Consider the following 16205-nt stretch of genomic DNA (forward strand, 5'->3'; position numbering starts at 1 on the left):
CTAACCCAACTCCACTTCATGTACATTTCTGTGGTATTTGATGTCCAGAACACAATAATGTATTCTAAATAAGGTGTCACAAAAAATAAAGCCTGGCAGAAATTAGTTGCTTGTTCTAGAATGGGACACTTCTGAATATACAGCATGGACCAAAACTAATGACATCACCTTTCTCCTTTTACATATTTCAATTCAATATTCAAAAGTAGAAAATGCATGTCCCAGAGTCCCAAGTCAATGTTATTACTGTTTGGCCATATTGTATCTTAGATTGATGATAAAATTATTTTAAAACAAAAGGAAATGAAGCTTTAGGCTAGATACAGACATTACACTTTTACTGGTATGAGTGACTGGAAACTGGTCTATACCCATAGCAGAACAGAAGTTCGGCATGCATAGATTGGTTTAAAAATGGTTGAACACAGCATCAGATTTGCCTCCCCCCACCCAACCAAAGAATGAATATGTGTTCTGTTCACTACTGATCTAAACTATGTTGCTTATAGAAAACCATGTAACTTAGAATGATTCTGCCTTGGGCTTTTTGAATGTCTGTACCTAGCCTTAGAGTTTTGCAAAGTGGCTTACTACTTTGATATTGCTTGGGCTATAACTGCATGCTAAAACCCAGATACTCAAAGTACTTGATTCAAAAAATGCATAATTAACCTTAACTCTTTTTATAATATTATTCTATGTTTTGACAACTAAATAGTGAAACCTCAGCATGAACAACTTCTGCTTTTATTGAAATCAACAGACAGAAACCATAAATAATTGTTACATGCACTGCTGATAGTACCAATTAGCTGGTATCGTACAGAAGCTGCTATAAACAAGTACAAGATATTTTAGGAGGAATGCAGTTTGAACTACAACCAAGATATGCAAGTCTGCATGTAATAGTGAGATAGAAGCAAGGGAAATCTTCTAAGCATTAGCAGAATATACATTACTTCAAGAGTCCAGTCTGTCAGACCATAGGTGATTGGTAGGGTGGGTACAGGGTGGCTCTGACTGGGCTCACGAGCCCCATCTCTCCACCGACGCTGATTTCTGCTGGTGCCCCCCCAGACTCAGGAGGCACCAGTCACTCATGTATCAGACTACTATATAATTGTAGCCTTCTCAGCTCCACAATACCTTAGAAGGGAGGAGATACTACCAAGCTTAAGTATCTGAGGGGCAAAGATCATAGTGATATGGAAGACAAAATTATAACTGAAAAGTGTATTACACTAAGATATGAAGCAGCCAGGGGAGGAGAGAAGCAAAGTCAGTGCACAAAGATGAGTGAAATTCACCTCTGGGTGGAGGGTCAGCATAAGACCAATGTGCTTAGTACGCCCCCACTTAAACTTTCAAAGCAGTGAGAAGTAGTAAGCGGTGCACCAGCATTTTCCTGGAAGTATGCGCACAAGAACATATGGCCTATTTATGAGCTCTCCACTTCTTTTATGGTACAGCAGCAGAAAATAAGTTTGGTTGAGAAGCTAGAGCATTAGCCTAAGGGTACAGACAGAAGTGACAACTTTTGCCGGATCTGGCCAGAGAAAGTGGTCTATAGCCATGAAGAAACACAAGTGCATGGCTGCAGTTTGCTTAAAAAATTGGCTGATTATATGAAAATCTGAACCGTTGTTGCATGAGGGGTCAGATACAGATGTTTCAAAACAGAGCATCTTCTGTAACTTGTCTCTGCACTGCCTGCCAGTCTCGAGCTGTTTTCAAAATGGGAGGGGGGGGAAGAGAATGGAGGGAGTTCAATCTGGAGTTTTTTCAGCCCCCGCTGGAGGGTGGGGCAGGTGTATTGGAGCCCTTCACCCAAGGTAGGGGGCCCCAGTTCACTCACCCCATCCTCCAGCACTAGCTGAGGAACCCTTAGAATGAGCTACTCCTGCTCCCTTCCCCCACCTCCCATTCCGAAAACAGGGACAGGCTGGGAGGGAGTAGGGGCCATTGCTAAGGGAAACCTGCTGCAGTATCATAGTCAGCAGACAGATCCCCCTTCACCCTGGAACCAACAGTGAACTTTTGTTTGGTCCGGAGGATCGTTGTAACCCAGAACACTGCCTGAAATGTATTCTGAGTTACAGCAGGAGGTGCACTTCTGTCTGCACCCTAAGATAGTAGAAACTTGGGTTCAATTGCTTTGTCTGTCAAGACTTTGTGATACCAAACAGGGAGTGGAATTCACATACCAGTGTTAGATACCTAATTTTGCATACAATGAATGAGGAGAAATAGGCACCTGAGAATGGGATTCATGAACAGTGGGTGCACCTACACGAGATGCTACATCGCCATTGTGACAAGCTATGGTGACATGGCTCATTGCTATGGTGACTTAGCATCAGTGGGCAGGAAATGTGATGCTGACGCTACTGTGCAGTAGTAATGAGTTACTGTGCAGTACGGTTGGAAATGACCCATGCATTGCTGGGACTGCATAGTAACAGTGGTGCAGTCACTGTGTAACAACTGCACAGTCAGGCACATGTGTAGACATGCCCAATGAGTCAGCCAAAAGGAAACATTGAAGAGAAGGGTGAACCTGATTGTCTCTCACTCAAACCTAGATGCCCACAGGAAATCTGAGTTAGGGGACTATGTAAGACTGGTATTCATAGCCTAAACACCCCTCCTGGATTTAGATACCTAAGCCATTCCTTTGAATATGGACAACTGACTCATTTTTCTTTAGAAAGACTACCAGTGCCTACTATTTATGTAATATCTTGTTAAACAGAGACTTCCCACACTGTAAGGAGGAGATCTGGGTTCTCCTCAGCTTGAGGGAAGTCAAGCCCCCATCTTTCATAGAAACAGCTGGGCAGCATGTGAGTGAGGAGAGGGTGAGTGGAAAGGGGAGGGAAAGGAGCGAAGTGGAGTAGAAGGGCCAAGGGGCAGAGAAATGAGGGAAAGGGTGACTGGGGAAGAGTGGAAAGGAAAGGAGGGAGGAGAACAGGGGAAGGCAGGAGTAGTTGGATGAGGAGCTGTTGGGATGCCATGGGTGAGTGGAGAACTACCAGGTCACTGCCCCCTCTGCCTCCAACCCTCCACTCCCTGAATCACCCCATCAGCCCCTGAATCTCCCTCTCACTCCCCGGTTAATGATTTGGAAGCAAAAGAGACAATCGGGGCAGTAGGGTGGTGATCCAGTGATGGAGGGGTGGGCCTTCACAGAGAGGTCCTGGCCTGGAGGAGCCAATTGTGGGGTAGGAAAATGCTCAGTGGGAGGGGGGCAGTGGGGACAACCCATATTGTGGGTGGGCCCTTCACCCTATACTGTGGCTAGAGTCAGGAAGCCAGGCAGGCACTGAGCAGACTTGGCAGCTCTAGCTACAGGTCTGAGCTGTGTATGCTAGAGATAGTACTAACTCTTAGCACACTATGTGCTAACTTTAACACAGTCTAATATTCTGCAGAGTTAGCTAGTTGTTAATTTAATTCCACTCTCAGGCGGGGGGAGTTTGAGCACTCATAGAAGTTGGCCTCTAGGTACTTGGGGAACCTTTCATTCAGTCAAAGATCTACCTCCATTCTGAAAATACTTAGGCATGTCTTTCCTCTGTCATACATAAGTAAATAAACAAGGCTACTCATGTTCTTGAAGTTAAGTATGCATATGATCTACTGCAGGGGCATGGGTCCACTCATACTTTCCTCTCCTTTTAGTAGAGAAAAATCGAATTTGCTGTAATTACAGTATGGTTATTTGTATTTCAGGGAAATTTTCTGAAGGTTGTTGCCTTTAAATGTTTGGGCAGGGCAAAGGTTATAAAAAAAAAAGATTTTTATAATAGTGTACAAAACTACAAAATTAATTGCACAAAGAAATACATGTTATATTTTGCAATGTTTGTAAATCAATGCTTATTTTGCTAAAAATTCAGGAAGGTAACACCATGAAATTAATTTAATTAATTACTCCCAAGCTAGTTACAACCTTTCAAATGTCTGAACATTTCCCAGGTAATAGTGAGAGAACAATTTATTTGGGAATGGCAGTTAATTCAGACTGGTTTTGATCTCATCACTTGTATTATCCCAAGCATATTTGATCATTCTTAAATCACATTTATACTTTGTTAAAAGAGATGGCAATTGAGTAAGAGATCAAGATCCATACTTATCTTGCACTATCTCAGAGATATCTTATGTATTCCTTGCTTAAAGTCTGCAGCCCTTGGTGCACCGATGTCCTGGAGCTTCTATGAGGTTCCAGTGCCTTTTCTGCTCTCCTCCTCCTTTTGCCATCCCCAAACCTCAGAGAATCACTCAATATGGACCTGCTGTGGTGGTGGGGCAGTGTGGGCAGTAGTAGACCCATACCAATTTCTTTTGCATTAGGAGTTGTGGCAGTGCACCTATGGTGCTTGCCACTTTAAGGGTGGGGGCAGACATCTGACAGGTACCTGATTAAGATGACCATTTTCAAACAAAGGTCAGCTAGGTAGAGACAGCAATTAGCTGCTTGCAGCCAAGGGAGCAGTACCATCCGGCTTCCTTGTGATGTAGAAGATCCTGGAGGTAGGAGCAGGAGCTAGAGACATGGACTGGAGACTCCTGGTCCTGGGCATGACCTAAAACTGCACCCTGCCAGGATATGGAGGCCTGGTGGGACTCTCAGTGGCATGGCAGCTCCACTTAAATACCAGGACCGCTCACCTCCCCAGTGAAAGGCAGGTAGGGGTGCCTTAATGACCCCAGCCCCCACTATACTGTGGGTATGGGGGCCAGGCACAGCTACAGCCACCTGAAACTGCAGGGGTGAAAGACCTCAGAGGCCCCAGGGAGGGGATAGTTGTGTAGCCCCAGAGACAGGGAGTGGTAGTGAGGGCCCTGACAAGGGTTCAATAGGGCTGAGGTTCAGTCTGAAGGGCAGCTCAGAGGGTGTCCTGAGTAGGGCTGTGGGATGGCCAGAAGCACAGCACATGGGCCAACCCCAGATGATCAAGTTGTAGGATAGGAGAATCCCAGTGAGGGGCTAGGGCAGAGTTAGCCCTCAATTCGGTGAAACGGCTGGCTACTACCCAAGTGAGGGTCATGGGAGAGGCCCAAAATATTGCATGTTACCACCCAAGGCATGATTCAGATAAACCTGATGGCCTACAGGGCCACCCAAGGGAGCAGGGCAGAGTGAAGGGTGCACAGTATTATGTGGCAGGAAAGAGACCCTGTGAGAGAGGGTGGAGTGCAAGAGGCCCCAGTGAGAGGGGGTGGTATGAGTGTGTTGCCCTGTGGGATCAGGCCAACTATCAGGATCACAATATTGTGCTGTTAGACAGGATGGCGTAACACAATTGCACATATACAAACACACAAATCAATTAGGTGCATACACACACACACTACCAGCTTAGGCACATACACATTCAAACCAGGCTAGGCACATGCATACCTATTACCAATTCAAGCACATACACTATACACCCCAAAATTTAGACACAGATCACTAATTCATATATCATGCACACAATGCCATACACACACACACACACACACACTCACACTAGCAACTCAGATACACACATGTTCAAACTAACTAGTCTAGGTTCATGCATACCTATAACCAGTTTAAGCCATACACACTACACACTCCAAATTTAGACAGAATCAGTTACCAGTTACCAACACCAGCACATCCAATACACATACGTGGATTACTAATTTATATACCACACACACATACACAATGATATCTATATATGCACACACACACACACACACACACACATATATATATATATATGTATATGTGTGTGTGTGTGTGTGTGTGTGTGTATTCACTAATTTACACACATACCACCCACCTACACATACACACAGGTGAGTTCCTCAGTTGGGTGATGTGTATGTATGTATGTGCTTGGTGTACTTGGGATACCTGGGGAGAAGTTAAGGTAAGAAAGTAGAAGTATAGGGAGTGAAAGTTGCTAGAAATGAAAATCATTGGAACTGGGATTAGTACTGGTAGACTAGAGGGGCCTGGGCTGAAGAACTGAGGCTCGGGGGTAACTTTAGGTTAAGTGATCTTAATTGATTGATTAAAAGACAATGACTAAAGCCTGCAGAACAGGGAAGCATGCTGGCACAGAAGCTGGGACTGGAGCCAGAGCTACAGGGGAGCTGAAATGTAGGTGGAGAGGGGAAAATGGGACTAAGGGAAAGTGTGGATGTTAAACAGGGGCTCTGGGTGTGGGGAGCCAGAGGATGGCTCCAGGGCAGCTAGAGAAGTTGCAGGGAGCAGCAGTAGGTGCTGGAAGCTGGAGAAAGGCTCCAGCTGCTGGAGAAAACTGCAGGACAGCTGAGAGGAGCTGGGAAGCTGTAGGAGGTGGGGTAGAGGATTACAGAAGGTGCGGGGGGAGCCTGAAAACAGAGAGACGGACAGCAGGAAATCACAGCAAAAGCAGCAGGTGGCAGGGCATCAGGAAAGCAGAGAAAGGCAGCAGGAAGTCACAGGGAAAAGGCAGTAGGAACAGGGGAGGCTGAGAGGCAGCAGGGACAGCAGGAAAGCAAGGAGAGGCTGAGAGGTGGCAGAAAAGGGGAGATGGAATTGGGAGGAGATTGGGAAACTAGCAGAGAGGGTGGGGACTGGAGCTGAGAGAGAGAGAGAATGAGGCTGGAATTTAAGATAGGGGAGAGACTGGGATTCAGTAAAACATGACCCAACTCAGGGTTGCAAGTGACAGTGGTTTTATTGAACAAGGGAGATGGTGACACAATGTCAAATTGATTCCCTTGCACCCACCCACACACAATGGCAGCAGGGGTTAGAGAGGCTTGGTGAAGCGGCTGAAGTCCACTGAAGTCCAGGAGGAAAGAGAGAGACAGAGAGAGACAGAGAGAGTCCAAATTGTAAGAGGAGGTGTGCAGCTAATATCTACCTATCCAGGCTGGAAAGTGGGTCTTTGTCCAGTAGATGTTGTCCAGAGGGGCGTCACCAGCAGGGCCTCTGGGTGAATAGAGGTGTGTGGCATGGTGCTGGTCCAGATGGAGAGGGTGTCCCCCTAGGTCTGTCTTTACTGCCCCTTTTTATAGGGGCAGACTTTGTATGACCCTAGTGACAGGAGGCATGCCCAGGCAAGGGTCAGCCCCTGGTGTACTGAGCATGTGTGCTCCATGCAGGGATGTCTTGGGTGTCTGTAATGGTGGGGTACAATGGTAGAGTTGCTGGTTCTGCAGGGTCTTTTGTTTTTCAAATGCTGGGTTCTTGTCTCTGTTCCTGGGTGAGGTCCGTGGTTTCTGGATGAATCAATGTGAGGTGACGGCCCAGTTGTTACAGATCATTCAGTAGAGGCCTGCTACCATTGTATTTCAATCATTCCCAATCATTCTTATTAATCTGGGAACCAGTTGACATGAGAGGGGTACGTGACTCATACAGTTGCAACATGGGATGCCCAGGCAGAAGACAGAAGATGGAGGCTTGGCATATAAAATGGAAACTTGACATGACTTTGGTTCACTTACAAACACAGGACTAAACCATACAATATCCATATGAAACAATAAAAATCAATATGAAAATGATAATAATACAATATACAACAGTAAGAATCAATACAAACCTAATAATAATACGATATAAAACAGTGGATATCCAAAACCAAAAACTTGCTACCAAAATAAAAATGTTAAAGCTTATCCTAAGTCTGAGCTCACTTATATTTATCTATAGGGAATAGAGAGGGAGAGAAAAAAGTCAGAAATGGTTGGGGAAAGGGGAGGGACTGCATTTTAAAATAAAATAAAAAAAAACAACTGGGGGGTTTGCTACAAGTGTGTGAGTGAATGAGACCTACATAGGACTAAGTTGGCCTGGCTTTAGGCCAGGAGCATAGTGACATACTGGATGCCATCTGTGGGCCACAGTGTAGGGATAGTATGAAGCCATGGATAGCACCCCCTGGCATCAGGAGATGTAATGGGCAGCTTCCTGCATTATACTACCAGTTATGGGAACAGCAAAGTCATGGCAGAAGAGACTGGGTGGATTGCCGCGTAGACAGGTGGGTAAGCCAACTTGAGACTCAACCCTTAGCTTGTCCCCTGTCACAGGAGTATTTCTATAGATTTTTTTTAAAATGTTGTTTCATATGACAAATCAGTTATGAATTCTACTGGGTAAAGCCCAATAGCCAACTTCCAAATTTCAACTGAACATGGACTTGAAAGAGTCAGCTGTGTGGCTTTACCACCTTGTTTCCAGACGCATCAGTCTGAGGCTTCAAATCTGTGGCAGGCATCCTATGTGCAAGCCATGGTCCCAGAGACCTTGGGGGTCAGTTGCCCTCATGTCTCACTTGCTCCTAGCCAAAAGGTTGGGAAGCAAACTAGAGGAAAGCAAGCAATAATTCCCCCATTGCCATATAATTGTGAAATCTAATTTTGAGCATTTGTGAAAACTCGCAGGGGTCAGCCTGCCCAGAGTGCAAGGTACAGGCCTCAGTCTGGGAAAACCACTTTCTTGATTATGGTAGCTCCCTTGCCAGGTAAGTATTTCTGAAGAACGGTGCATTACATCTGCCAAATAAACTGGTAAGAAAGAGGTCCTAGAGCAATAATGACTAAGACATACATTTTTTCATCAGGAAAAGAAATAATTGTGAACATGCTCCTTCTAAGAGCAAACGAGGAGACATATCAACCAGTGCCTTGGGGAGATGACCACATAATCATCAATACTTGCCATTACAGAGATGATGAGAATGAGAAAATCTCTCAATAGAACTTATAAAACACACTACTTGGGACAAAAGCACCTCAAAAAGCCACAAAGCTTATAGCAAAGGGAAAAAAAAATCATTTGTATTTACTGATAGTATTTTGGCCTTTGATCATAGAATCACAAAACATATGTACAAAAGAAAGCATATGATAAAATGCCCAGATGCACTATACCTGGCTCTTCCTCTCCCTTTTAAGAAGCCACTGGGATTGCAATTTAGGAATAAGCTGGCACCTTGCCTTTTCCAATTGCCCTTACTTTTGTCCCACATACTCCCTGATAATTAAGCAAACATATTTACTTAAGGTATATTATTCTAGTATTTGAAATAGAAATTTGATTTAATTCTGTTTTAGGGTCTCAGGCTTGTCCTCATTTCTGCTGGTGTATATTAAGAGTAACAACTAAAGTCAATGGAGCTAAAGTGGTGTAAGCAAAAATATATCAGTCTCTCAGGGTCCAAAGTGAGTCTACACCGAGTATATAAACATTCATATACACTGAGATGTACAGACTACAGTTAGCTTGGGAATTAAATCAGCAGAAGGTACTGCACCGGTTACATCCACCAGAAAATGAGGCATAGATGTGCCTACACTGCCTTCATAGGAGTGAGAGCAGTGTAGTTTGAGATCCTGAGCTAGCTTTAAATTATCTAGCTCAGGCACTAGAAGCAGTCTAGCCACAGCAGCAAAGCTGAGCATGGGCTAATATACCCAGTCTCCCCATGGGTTTTTACAGTTCTATGCTGTTGCAGCTAGACTGCTTCTGCTACTTGAGCTAGCAGGTTTAAAAGTCCCCCTGAGGAACTGGATGACAGCAGGCAAATGTCAGAACTGGATCAGAGTTGAATTGAGGAAATCTTTATTCCATCTTGTTTCTGTACTGTCAAATAGGAAATCCACATTCAAGAAAAGAAGCACATAAATTTTCTTTGGCTGCATGACAACTATGTTTTCATCAGCAGACAAGTATTTTTTTTTTAATTTAAATAAAATATTAAAGAAAGAAACTCCTTTATTGATTGGTACTAAAATTATCAGAAAATTTTCTCTCTAAAAATGTGACAGAAGATACAAATATCACCTTTGAGAAAGTGGGGCATGAGCTGTTCAAATCAGGCTTATAATGGGTAGTTGGTTATCTCTCTCAAAGTGGCTACTATTATTTTATAACAAACTTCTTGGTTTAGCTGCCTAGTAATTAGGCTTTAAAGTTAATCTCCTAGTAATATGAATAGGGAGGGCCATATTTTCCTTGATGTTATGGCATTGCTTCAGCTTATCTGTCTACAGTTAGATTCAAAACTAAATTACATAGATCCACAAATGTAGATAAATTTAACTATGAGACTTCAACAGACCCACTCATGACATTAAAGTGCTTGCAGAAGCAGATCTCTCTCTCCTGTTTTTAACAGTACAGAAAAAAAAAAATCAAATCCACAATAATCAAGCACTGTATATTGCTAACACAGTGAAGACAATATCCACAACTAGGAGTGCTACAAACATTTTCTTACTGAAACAGACAGTTTTGATTGTGTTATAGATAACAGAACCTGTGAGAAGAACCCAGTCTCATGCTCCTGTTCATATAGAAATATAAAATGATTTGTATTTGTAAACCAGACTAAACTCTTAGCTTAGATAGGTGATGCAAACTTCCTTAAAAGCCTCAAAAGCTTAAAAGCCTCACATCCTCAGAAGGGCTGTTCTATCATCTGCAATTCTTAAGTGTTTTTTGGATTCTGGTAGATCATCTCCCACATAATTCAAAATTTTCCCATTGTTACCTTCCATCTAATGCTCTTGTAAGACTGTCCTGATTCTCATTAATTTTTTATTTATATATTTTTCAATTTATGTAATATACCTTTCTTCGTAAGTCGCAGTATCTATGTATAATGTAACCCCTCCCCCCCCCCCAAAATGCAAATCAACTTTTTTCAGAATGCATCAAGCAAACAGCACACTGTAAATTACTCCTATCAGGCAAATACCTGCAGGAAAAAAGAGGATGACTGAAATCCTTCCAGTGCCAACCTGACTTCCCTGGGAACGCTATCAAGACTGAAGCAATTATTTTTGAACAAGATGCTAAAGGGCTTGATGCTGGTCAATGGCCCTGACAGGCATTCTCTCTAATTGCTATATCAGAGCTATAGATGATTGTTTGACCTGCATTCTGGGTCTCTTTTATCCAGTGCTTCTAAAAGAAAAACAGAAAAATGCCAACTTGCCTTTGTAGCAGCTAATCATCCTACTTCCAGTGCACATACATCTTTAGGATCAGACAAGCCCTATTAATATAAGCATTTTCAAATATATTCCTTTTAGACTTAATATCTTCCCCAACTTAAATTATTTACTACTATTGGTATCCTAAGATGACTGCCAGTACAAAAGGTGAAGGATAGCTCTGCCAAGCTGAAGGCAATACTGGTATTAGTTGATACGATGCATGATCGATGATGCACATTTTTCAAAGTGAATATAGCCATGTATTTACCAGACAATTGCTTTGTTATGTAGTTTGGGTTCCAGTCTTCATCCAGAGACCCTGGGATGTCTGCACACCACTATTAAAGAATTATAATCCTGTTACTATATTACCATAGCATGCTGGAGCCTAAACCATGGACCACATAACTATTGTTCTAGGAACTGTATGAACAAAGAAAGGAGTTCTTGCCCGAAGAGCTTAAAACCTAAATAGAAGACAAGAGGCAAAGATTGATACAGGAAGATATGTGAAACCAGGGTTTCAATTGAAACCAATTAAACCAGGGTTTAACTGAAGTGTTGGATCATGTGATAGGCAATAATATAAGCACCTATCAACTTGAAGCTTTCTGCAGACATCATGACAAAGGAGAGTTTTTTTAAAAAAGGATTTAAAAGACAAAAATGACCTGGTTTTGTGGCTGTTTACAAAACTAATTGCTTCAGTCTTCACATTGTTTACAGGGAACTTCTCTGAGCATGATGGGAAGAATGAGAGAACATTGAACATTTCATAAGTGGGTGATTGAGGATGGCACCGTGTATTAATCAGCCACAAGATCTTGCAGCTTAGTAGCAAATGAGGGATGATAGTGCGGGGAAGGACTAGAACATGAGGAGCCTTGAAGATGAAGGCAAGCAGTTAATGTTTGATGAGATAAAGAATTGGGAGGTGGTGGAGAGATACAGAGAAAGGAATGCTAAGGTTAAAGTGAGGAGATGGGTGTGTGAGGAGGCTGGGTGCCTGCTGGGGCTGGAGGTAGGGGAGGTGCCTGCCCCTCTAGTGGGGGAAGGGGATCTGGTGGTCTTCAGGGACAGCAAAAAGCTGCATGGGCAGCATGACTGGGGGTTGAGGGGGCAGGCTGTGGCTTGGGAATGAGGGGCACCAAGGGGGTAAGGGGTTGTGGATCAGAAGTGCAGGGCACAGGCAGGGCCAGATGGCTGCAGGTCAGGAGTGAGGGGTATCAGCAGGGATGGCTGGTGAGGGGGGCTGCAGGTTGGGAGTGAGAGGCACCAGCAGGGCCTGGTGGGTGTGGCTGGTCAATAAAATTCGGCACTGCCTCTCACTTTCCTGTGTGTTGTGGGAGGGAAATCAGTCAGGCAGGGCGGAGCTCAGCCTAGCAAGGCAGGTAGGGGAGGGCGGGCAGAGGCAGGGAAGCTTGTTGGGGGATGGGGGTTCCTCCATGTATGCAGGGACTCTGGCTCCAGCTGTGTACCCTGGGGGTGGGCAGGAGAGCTGGCATGGGCACAAGTAACTGGAGCCACCTTTCCCCACTGGCTCACCTCCCTGTGAGGGACTTGGGCAAGGCAGTGTCTCAGGTGTCCTGAGTCTTTCCCTGCAGGTGGTGATGAGGTGCGGCTTCCAGTGGTATCCCAGGGTGCAGAGGAATGGCACCTGTCTGCCCAGGCAGTGGCCCCTTCTGGGAAGAAGCTGGAACTGCAATGCCTGTCCTGTCCTCCTTCGTGGGGCTGCTTGCCCGGAGTTGGTGTGGTAGTCATCAGCCTGGGTTCCTGGAGCTGTTAGATGAGGCTGGGGGCGGGGAGCATGCTGGGACCTGTACCTGGTGCCCCAAAAGGTCCTCCCCTACTGATAATCACTGCCAGGTCCTGGTGGAGGCTCCGTCAGGATGCCCATACTATAATCTACCATGCAGCTGCATTCAGGGTCCTGGGGAGCAAAGATGTAGTCCCACTGCCTCATAAAGGGGATAGTCCTGCAGGCAGCCCTGGACCAGCCATTGTGGTCCATAACCCGGACCCACTGTGCCTGCAGGGCCTTGGACTTTATGCAGAACTTCTGTACTGACAGCTGGTTCCTGCACTCCCATGAGACCCACCAGGGCCTCATATATGTGGGCATTGCAGTGTCCACCCCAGACAAACTGGCTCTGCAACTTGGGATTGATCCACAGTGCAATCAAGTCATCAGTCTCTCCCTGAGACCTGATAGGGCCATACACATCCATACACATGCTCTGGAGTGGTGGGGTGCTTTAATTAGAGAAGCTCTGAGAGCTGCTCTAATTAAAGCACCCACAGTGTCACATGTATTCAGGATCCTACACTTCAAAATAGTGGCAGGGCTACTTTATAGCTCATTTGATGAACTTTAGTTAAAATGCCCCTGCCACCACTTTTAAATTTGAGGATGCTGAATACATGTGATGCAGAGGCTGCTGGAGTGCACTAATTAGCACACTCCAGCAGACTTGATTAATTGAGCCTGCTTCAATGCATGCTAATTAGCACGTGTTGGAGTACAACTCTGGCACATGTATAGGATCCCTAGGATCCTATACATGTGGTGTTGGTGAGGACACCATCATGGGTCCTTCAATGGCTTGCTGGGGCTCTCTGTGTGCCTGCTGGACAAGGGCACAGTGTGTGGGAGATAGCTAGTGGTAGGGTTGGCCCCAGGGGGCCAGAACCAGGTTCTGTGGGCCTGCTACAGCCAGCACAGGGCCACTGCTGTGAGATGCAATGTCCAAGAGCAAACAGCAGTTAGCACAGGCCCCAGGGTCAAGCCAGGGGTTTAAAGGCCAGATTGGGGTAGGCAAAGAGCTGTCCCAGCCACAGGGCTGGAGAAACTCTGAGCCCCACGGCTCTGGGCCAGGCAGGAGCCTGGCCTCCCTGGTGATGTAGCCGACCAGGATCAAATTTTCTCTCAGTCAGTGTCTACATGTGCACTACTGTGCAGCACCTGCTTTGCAGTTAGTTTATTACCTGCATTTATAGGTAGTAAACTAACTGTGCAGTAGACTAATTTACTAAGCAGTAACTGCCTGCACGTGTAGACAGTGATGGTTTGCTGTGCAGTAAATTATTCTACTACTCAGTAAAGCATCTTGTGTAGATGCACCCTCTGAGAGCATGAATGGGGCCTAATTAGCGCATAAGTCTTAGACTGTCTCTCTGAACAGGAAGAACATCACCTTTCCCTCAGTGAGTTATTTCATCTTCCATTTTGCATAGTGCAACAGATGCACAGCATAACACGATCAGGGTTAGCTTTAGCTTGCCAACTACACACACTCAAAACCTTGCCCACACCAATAACATCTTGAAGCAATAAACACAGGTTGGTCTCTGCTGGGATTCAGGGGCATGAGGATCAAAAAAATTCTAAAGGTTCCAGAAAAGCACACAGAAGAAAGTTGTGTGTAAACAAATTTTAAAAGCATCACACATGATCTCAGTAGATAACTAACAGGGCTTGTCACTGGCCAAATTCCTTCATTAGTTTCCCTCTTCCACTGAATTTTATTCTAGTCCCATTTAACTGTAAAAAGAAACAATACAAATCAAAGTTAACACCAATTCTAGCAACGGATACAACTCACAAGATAAACATACTGCACTCCACTGAATGCAGGCACAGCACAGATGTTTGGAAATGCTTGACTGATGAGAAATAGATTTCTTGGAACTACTCCATCCTGAACGAGTACAGATTGGCCAGGCACTTAAAGTTATAGCTCAGAAAAGCCATATATTTTCATATTGTGACATTTCACAGAAGTAAAATATTTTCCATGAATTGTTGAGTTTGCATTCTCTTGACCAGCTCCCAGAAGAAAACTTCTGTGAGGACTGGCCATTAGTTACTTACTTTTCCTTTGTTTAGAAGATTTTAAAATGTCATAAAATCCTATCATGAACTTTCTAGGTAGGTATAGATCAGCGGTTTCCAACCTTTTTAAGTAGGAGATCACCTTTGGCATTAAAAGGAATCCAAGATTTACCATGCACCTCTGCCACCCCCCACCCCCACCCAGCAAGTAAGTCTGTGGGGAGGGAAGGGGGGAGGGGGGCAGATTGAGGCAGAGGGAGAAAAAATTATTTGGGTGCACACCTCCGCAGCAGGTAAGTCCTACCCGGCCAGGGCCCCACTCAACTTACCCCTGCTCCTGCCTCTGCAGTACTGTCCCTCCCTCAATCTAGTCTCTGTCCCTTCCCTCCCCCACAGACTGATCTGCTGGCTGGAGCACATGCGTGAATGCACGCAGGCACTCAGGCCCCAACCCCAGCCTCAGATCAACTCCAAGAGGGTACAAGATCTACCACAAGAAGCTTGGAGATCTATCAGTGGATTGAGATCCACTGGTTGGTGACCACTGGTCTAGATATTCAAAATCTCCAGGTGGAATAGATCAAAGTTATGTAATTTTCTGTAAATTGCATAGTTTAGATCTGTAGTGAAGAAGAACACACATTTACCCTTGGATTGAGGGGGTGGGGGGAGGCAGGGGAGGGTCAGCAAATCTTAGATGGAGTTCTGCCATTTTTTAAACCCGTCTATGTGTGATGAACTTCTGTTCTGTTATGGGTATAGACCAGTTTTTTGTGTCAATTTTTATTCCGTTATGGATGTAGACCAGTTTATGATAACTTATACCAGTAAAAGAGTAATTGGGCTTATATTATGGCCCATCAATTTCAAAGGGGCTGCATGCTTTTAATAGCTACCCATGCAGATTCCATAAGATTAAACTTTTAGACTTACTCCAGGTGATATGCGATGGATTATTCTCATTTCAGTTATTTTTTTCTTGAAATATGAAATTGGTGAAATTCAAATTTTATTAGTGGCCAAATTATATCAGTAATTATTCATAAATATTAGTGTGTTATTTAAAGATTCACCTCCAAGGAGGAATATTCTGCACTGGTCCAGTCCTGCAGGGAGCAAACCAGGAAAGCCAAGGCTGCAACTGAACTCCAACTGGCTTCGAGTATCAAGGACAGTAAAAAGTCTTTTTCAGATATGTGGGGAGCTGGAGGAAAATCAAGGGCAACATTGGACCCCTGCTAAACCAGATGGGACATCTGACAACTGACGAAAAAGGCAACCTATTAAATGGGTACTTTGCATCAGTCTTTTATCAGTCCCATGGGATGCCCATGCCCACTATGGGACAGGAAGGTCAAGGAGAGGGAGATCCCCTGCCCTCCATCAATACTGA

The 16205-nt window shown here is 44.6% G+C and overlaps 1 non-coding gene across 1 annotated transcript; it reads right to left on the reverse strand.

Annotated features, from left to right (window-relative positions):
* Nucleotides 1-8343: 8343 nt before the first annotated feature.
* LOC132248078 (U1 spliceosomal RNA) lies at nucleotides 8344-8509 on the reverse strand. The gene has a single exon (XR_009459430.1). It is a non-coding gene; the product is annotated as a U1 spliceosomal RNA (small nuclear RNA).
* Nucleotides 8510-16205: the final 7696 nt, after the last annotated feature.

Source organism: Alligator mississippiensis, chromosome 1 (genome assembly GCF_030867095.1).
Source record: "Alligator mississippiensis isolate rAllMis1 chromosome 1, rAllMis1, whole genome shotgun sequence".
Lineage (NCBI taxonomy): Eukaryota > Metazoa > Chordata > Crocodylia > Alligatoridae > Alligator > Alligator mississippiensis.